This window comes from Marmota monax, unplaced genomic scaffold, assembly GCF_021218885.2.
Source record: "Marmota monax isolate L192 unplaced genomic scaffold, Marmota_monax_Labrador192_F-V1.1 WCK01_AAM20220418_F8-fsc00011, whole genome shotgun sequence".
Lineage (NCBI taxonomy): Eukaryota > Metazoa > Chordata > Mammalia > Rodentia > Sciuridae > Marmota > Marmota monax.
Genome location: NW_026693082.1, coordinates 25191230 through 25199330, shown reverse-complemented (window position 1 = coordinate 25199330; position 8101 = coordinate 25191230).

The following is an 8101-nucleotide window of genomic DNA, read 5'->3' as shown; positions in this document are numbered from 1 at the left end:
CTCACACTGCCCCTCCCTTGGTTTTGGGCAGTCAGCTTTGGCTGGGTCCCCAATGCTCTAACCTGCCAGTCTTCCCATTGCAGGCAACTGCCTCCCCGCGGGGTTGCCTAGGGATAGCAACCCACGGCTGAAGAGTTTCCAGCTTCATACCCAAGCCTTTTGGCCCAGAGCCTGTCATGCTCTATGCAAAGAAGACAAAAGGAACCCAGCTCGCTCAGGAGTAGACTGGCCACCAGACTGGGGAGACCAGCCGAGCCTGCTGGCGAGGAAGAGGCGCAGAGCGTTCTGAGCACCTTCAGAGCCAAACCAGACGAGGCGGGCTGCGTGCCCTGCCAAGGAGAGGACAGGAGATCAAAGGCAAAGCCGCGCAGCTCAGACACGACCAGGTCCTGCCTACCCGCGCGGGAAGAAACCACTGGTCGTGTGCAGAAGCCAGAGTGGGTCCCCGAGGGCTGAGAATCCTCAAAGTCCATGCAGGGACCCGGTGATTAAGGCCAGGAGGAACACCCTGAGGCTGGAGACGCTCGAGGGAGGAGGGTCTGCGCGCCTTGAACCTGGGAAGTGGCCGCAGCTGCATATGCCGCACTGAATACACTCTTGGCAGAGTCTTAGTCTGCTCCTGTTCTTGCAGCTCAGAGTGCAGTGCCTGGAAAGCTCAAAGAGAGAAAGAGCCCCAAGACACAGAGAAGCGCATCCCTAGCTGTCTCGGTGCCCTGGTCCCTCGTCTCTGGGAGAATGCCCTGATAGCTTGCTGGTTACCTGAAAAAGTCAGATGCTTTTTGCAGTGTAAGAAGGGGTGGGTTTTTTTATTTTTATTTTTTATGTAGTCTGCTTATAAAAGAGAAAAATATACATGCCGGAAAATGTAGGAAAGCAAAGGAAAAAGCCCGCCGTGAAGCTGTAAAGGTCCTCGCAGTACAATTTTCTGTCTGCCTTAGCACCTCCTCCTCACTAGTTAAGTAAAGCAGAAAGGAGGTGAAGGTGAGCTCAGGAGGTAAGAGGGAGCAGATCACGTACAGGAACTGTCAGGCAAATGCAGGTGTTAGGTATTATTCTGAGTGAGATGGCAAGCCATTGGAGGATGTGGAGCATCGGAGTAATGGCAGCCGACTTACACTTCCCAATACTATTCTGCCAGCCATGTTAAGAATACACAGAAGAAACAAAGTAGGGAGAAGGAAATTCAGGGTACTACAGAAATTAATAATTTAAGAGGTGATGTAAATTTAGATCACAATATGTGGTAAGGAAATAGGTTTCCATCAAAGTTAATGATCTTTTGACTTTTCAGTTTTCTAGGTATTTTCCATGTCTAAAAGACATGGAAATATGTTAAATATGTTTTTCTAGATATTTTCCATGTTTTCATGTTTTGTTCACCTTTTCCTGCTCTTTCTGTCCTTCACTAAAGCAGGATGCTCACATAAGTAAGTCATGCTGACATGTTAATGACATATACATTCATATACACAAAATAATATACATTTTGTTTCAAGTTATTACAGAGGATACAAAATTGCAGTTAAGTAGGATGAATAAATCTAACATCTAATGGACAGCATGAGGATGATAATTAAAACATCATATTATACACTAGAAATTTGCTAAGAGATTTTAGGTGCTCGTAACACACACACACACACACAAAGGTGATACATGACAGCTATATTAAGTTGTTTATAACAAACATTTCTATATATAAAATCATTTATATTATTTTATATGTACATACATATAATGTTGTAAACACAAAATATATTCAATAGAAATAGAAAAGAAAATGCTTTTTCCCAGAGTTTTTCAAATTTAGTCATGGGGACAGTCAAAACTTTTCATCATACTTCATGGATTGCTGAAAATGTTGGCAAGTAGTAACTGCTCAGGATCTACACTCTGCTTTGAATAAGTACAAAGCTGCTTTTATTTGCTCTATAAAATGTTCTTGCATAATTGTGTGTGTGTGTGTGTGTGTGTGTGTGTATTTGGTGCTGGGGATTGAACCTAGGGCCCCTATAGTCTAAGCATATACTCTATCTCTGAGCTTTACCCTGGCCACTATTATTCTATAATTCCACTATTCAAAACATTTTGAAACAACTACTATAATCTGAGGATAAATTTAGCTTAGAAAAGTCTAGACATGTTGGTAGGATCATGTATAGGTTACTTCAAAGAGAATGATCTACTTTACCTGATTTTTTAATCCTTCATACCACATATTACCTGGTGTTATAATGTGTATGATTTTCACCTGAAATTGCTGACACATGTTTTGCATAATATCCTTTTGAGGTATGATTTCAGAAGAGTTCATGATATGGAAATTAAAGGGAAATAATAAATTAATTAAAATGAAAAAGTCGAAGTTTGTCATGTATCTCATTCATTTGATACATATATATATATATATATATATATATATATATATATATATATTAGTTGTAGATGGACACAATCTTTATTTTATTTATTTATCTTTATGTGGTGCTGAGGATTGAACCCTGTGCCTCACACATGCCAGGCAAGTGCTCTACCACTGAGCTACAACCCCAGCCCCATTTGATACTTATTTGAACATTCTAAATGCCAAGCATACTGGAAAGTAATACAGACATAAAAGTGAATGCACATAGCCCATTAAGTAGATAAATTTGTAAACAAACAATTCTAAAGCATTAAATAGTAGAATAGTCGATGGTAACTATTTTATAATGATAATATCAAGAATAAAATGCAGATTTATGCATTACAACATGGGGGAAAATGTTATTATTAAGAAAACAGAATATGTAGACAAAAGTGTTGCAATTTTACAACATATTTATATGATTTTCATAAGAATATTTAAATTATGACATTTGCAAAGTATTATGTGCATTATTGCCCCTGGTTGCCTGATGACTGAAAACATCATAGACTTTGCAATCAAATCATGACCCAAATCCTTCCCTACTTATTAGCTATATGGCTTTGAACAATGCTCTAAATTCCTTTGAATCTCAGCATCCTCTTCTGCAAAAGGGAACTTAATGAGAGATCTAGATCCACTTCATTAGATTTTTGGGTAGATCAAATAAAATAAAACTTGCTAAACAACTAGAAAATACTTGGTACTTAATTATAAAGGCAGATACTTATATTTACTTTGAAATTGTGTACATACTTAAATAATTTCTATAACTATTATAGAAAAACACTTTGGAAATAAAGTTTTCTATAGTTCGTATTATAACTTTCACAAGCATATTAATAAAAATAAAAGTTAGTATAATTTGAGAATTCATAGTTTATGATTCCTGATTAATTACAGCATTGCTTTTCTGGTGATCTATGTAAATGACAAAAATTGAAAAATAGTGTTTTATGTCATTTTATATAGGAATAGTCAGTATTCATACATGTCTGCATATTAAGTATATTCTTACTAATTTCAAATAACAGAAATGCATTAAAATTTGCTTTAGTTGAAAAAGCAGTTAGGTTAAATTTACTTTCATAAATTGGGAGAAAAATGAGAAGCTAGTGAATAAATGGAGTAATTCAGAAATTTAAAAAATAAACAAAACTCTGCCTTGTACTGTGAGAAATGATGATGCACTGAGGAAATTCTTCATGGTGTGATTGAAACATAATTTTTACTAAGGAAATCAGTTATTGGAACAGCTATTGAAGTTGCTCATTTATATTTATTTATCTGAGCATATAGAAATTAACTTCTATATATGATGCATTATATAGTCATTGTTTTCATTATAGCAAAAATTTAATCAAGTGAAAATAATGTGTACTTGTCAGACAGCTGGTTTTGAATGAGTGCTGCATTGCATAGAACTTTTAAAAATTAATTTGCTCTACCTAGACAAGTTCATCAGGCTGCTGGATGCTCCAGGCATTGTCCCAGGACCCAACTCTGAGGTGGGCACTATTTTGCGTTACTACATCTATGTGCAAAAGCTGGCAGATCCTGTGACCCAGGTGGAGACCATTTTACAGCGCTGCAACCTGGAAGAGATTTCCAACTACTATGGAGTTTCTGGGTTCCAGACCACTGAGCACTTTCTGACTGCAGTGGCCCACAGCTTGGGAAAGAAGAAGAAGGGAGGCTTACACAGTCAGGAGCAGGCTGCCAAAGCTGTCCTAGCTGACTGGGTGAGTGGAAAGATCAGTTTCTATACACCACCACCACCCACCCACACTCTACCAGCCCACCTGAGTGCTGAGATTGTTAAGGAAATGACTGAGGTCTTTGACATTGAAGATACTGAGCAGGCCAATGAAGACACCATGGAGAATCAGATGAGCTGTTGGGCGACACAGACCCGCTCGAAATGGAGATTAAGTGGCTTCATTCTCCGATGGTGAAAATAGCAAATGCCATTGAAAATAAAACCACCGTATATAAGATTGGAGACCTCACTGGGTATTGCACCAATCCAAACCATCATCAGATGGGGTGGGCTAAACGCAATGTGGACTACCCCCCCCCCACCCCGTCCCAAGAACAACAGTGTGGTGGATGTCAGCCCAGTGGACCGCCGACCGATGCTGCAGAGGATCATGAAGACAGATCCCTTGCAACAGGGTCAGGCTTTGGCATCTGCCTTGAAAAATAAGCAGAAGATGCAGAAGCGTACAGATAAAATCGCCAGCAAGCTGTCTGATTCCATGATGTCTGTTCTCGACCTCTCGGGCAACGGTGATGACAGTGCTGCTGACTGATCAGCTGATCCCACTCCCCTCCCCCTCCAAGCACTGGTTCCTATAGGATGGGGGAGTACAAATGGAGTTTGGTTCTCTCGGAAGTCCATATATATATATATAAAACTTCCCATGCTGTGTGTCCCCTCCCCATACTGTTCCCTCCATTCTCTCTAGAGAGGTTGGAGTTGCCAAATCCAGTGAATTTTACTTAATCCCTGCTGTGTTTTATAAGAGAAAATATCAGCAGAGCCCAGGTGCTAACAATTTATCCCTCACTCTTATTCCCAGGATCCCACCCTGTAGGTTGAGCTGATATTAAGGATGACCTCCCACAAGCCCTCTTAGACGGCTGAATGTACAAATAAAGGCTACACTGTTAGTAGACCTAGAGCCCCTGCAGGGAAGATGATTTCTTTACCATTCAATGAGAGGTATCACCACCAAGGTATCCCTATAATGGGCTTCTGGCCATGCATCTTTCTTCCGAGTTCATAGGTCCTCACTTGGGTGGCAGTGGGGACAGGGGAATAGTGATGAGCCTTTTTATATCTGTGCAAGGGTCTGGAGATAGGATAAAGGGAAGAAGAAAACAAATAAGCCTGGCTGGTGTTCAAGTGTATTAGAGACTATATTGTAGGAGGAGAAAACAAGGTACCTATTGGTAGGGCAGCTGGGAGCTTTAGGGACAAGTCCCATCTTGGCATATGTGAGAATTTGGAGAAATTCCGTTAACTGAAGTGCTCTGGCTGATCCCTGCCCTTGTGTGACCTTATCCAGCATCAACATTTGAATTCCATAATTCTGGAGAGTTCTGATACCAGTTATTCAGAGTGTGTCCTTGAGAGAGTTGCTGTATTTGGGACTGCACCAGCTATCTCCTTTCCCAGTGGCTGGAAGCTACCCATTAAAATATAATTAACTATCACCTCTTGGAGGGCCTACCCTATCAGACAAGGGCATCAGGCCCAGGCACTACTAGGGGCCTGGCTTAGTCAGCTTGCTGTCACTATTGTAAAATACTTGAGATATCAGTTTATAATGAGAAAAGGCTTATTTTGACTTAAAGTTTTAAAAGTTCCAGTCCATGATTGATTGGCTCTATCGCTTTGGCTTTCTGGTGAGATAGCATAGATAAGCTGGTACATGTGGCTATCAAAACCTTTCATCTTATGGCCAAGAAGCAAATTTGTAAGGAGTGGGCATTACATTACTTCAGTCTTTGCTACCTACACTAAACTTCCATACCATCCTTTGACCATGAATATATACCCTTTAGTCTTGCTCTTGCCTCTGCCTCTCAGGCTGGCACCCAAAGTTTACTTAACCAGATCCTAAGAACGGAATCAGGTGACACAGGAGAAAGCTACTGACTATAGGCTCTTCTGTCTGGAAAGTGCGGATTTCTACTGTATTCAGGCACAGCCAAAGGAAGGAGTTAGTTACTAATTGTGCACAAACTGCAACAAGCTCTGGAAATCTGTTAAACTTCTTAATTCTCAGTATGGCTATACTGGTATGGGATTAATATCAGAAGAAAAATAAATAGGCTCAGAAAGTTGACAGTTTATGCCCAAGACAACATTAACTGGTGGTGCCAAGTGTGATTAAAACCCTATGCAGGCCCTTTCCTCTGCATTATACTGCCTTCTTAACAAAAGTATATTAATTAAGCAACTACTGTGTGCCAGTCTCTGTTATCAAGTCCTTAAAATGCATTTTCTTCTTTTTTTGCTTTAAAAATCCTGGTGTTGTCTTGCTAAAATTTTGCTCTCATAGTCTCCTTGAATGAGGTCCAGTTTAATTTACATCACATTATAAGGCTCTCCTGGTAGGTAATTGTGTTAAAATGAAAAATTGTGTACTGAGACTGCCAAAGCCATTTTACAACCATATAGAATTTTATTTACACACACACACACACACGCACACACACACATATACAAATGCATATACATGCACCCTTTTTTGCAATACTGGGGATTTAACCCAGGACCTCAGGCATACTAGGCAAGCACTGAACTGCATCCTCATCCCTTTTTATTTTTTATTTGAGACAGAGTTTTGAAAGTTGCCCAGGCTGGCCTCAAGCTTGCAATACCACCCCCTCAGCATCCGGAGTAGCTGTGATTACAGGCATGTGCCACCACATCCAGTTGGAATTTCATAATTTAATATTTAAAATAGTTTTTTTAAATTCCTGAATGGTTCTGGTAAGCAAGGATGAGAAATAGAAATATCTGGGTGATTGAGAAACATGGGAACATAATTTGGCCAAAATCAAATGGAAGAACTAAAATAGTCACGTTGGGATAAGAATTTTAGATTCTAGATATTCCACCTGTAGCATATCTTGTTTTTTAAAAACTCCTGAGTACCTGGGATTACAGATGTGCACCACTGTTTCTGACTTAAAGCTAGTTATTGAATCTTTTTCCTCTTCTTTTTTAAAAAATTAAGATAATTTGTATAAAGTTTACCCTTTCTAGTTTAAGTTCTGTGGACTTGGACACATTAATATATGAGTGAACCACCACCACAGTCCAGATTCAAAATATTTGTTATCACCCCAAAACTCCGCAGGCCTTGTTGTTGTCAACTCTTATCCCTTATCTTCAGTTCCTGGCAACCACTGATCTGTTTTCTGTCCCTGTGTTTTTGCTTTAGCATGAATGCCATATAAATAGAATCATACAGTATATAGGCTTATTTTACACCATCAAGTTTTAAACATGTATTCTTAAAATTTATATTAGAACCAGGCATATCGACATTCACCTATAATCCCAGTTACTCTGGAGGCAGAGGCAGGATAATTATAAATTTGAGGCCAGCCTGGGTAATTTAGCAAGACTGTCTTAAAAAAAAAAAAAGTTCTGAGGTTGTATCTCATTGATAGAGTGCCCTGAATTCAGTCCCTATTACTGCAAAAAAAAAAAAAAAAGTAAAATTTACTCTGGGTTACAGTTATATAAGCTTTGATAAATTATGCATCCAGGTATGTAATAACCATTACAATCAAGGTATGGAACAGTCCTATTAGCCTACCCCCACCAAATTCACTCCTGCTACTTTATAGTTAAAACCAGTCCCCTATCATTGATTTGTCTTTGTCCTTATGGTTTATGTTTTGAAGAATGTTATATAAGTGGAATTATACAGATGTAACTTTTTGAGATTCAATTTGCTAATAATAAATTTGAGATTTACCAATGTCATTGGTTGTTAACATTAGTTCTTGTTCCTGAGTCATATGCCATTGTGTGGATGTACTACCATTTGTTTTATCTACCATTTTAGATTCTTTGCAGTTTTGGGCAATTATGAATAAAGCTGCTCTGTAAACATTAAAAAAATAAAATAAAAATTAATTTGCTTTAGAGCTGAGGTTGTGGCTCAGTGG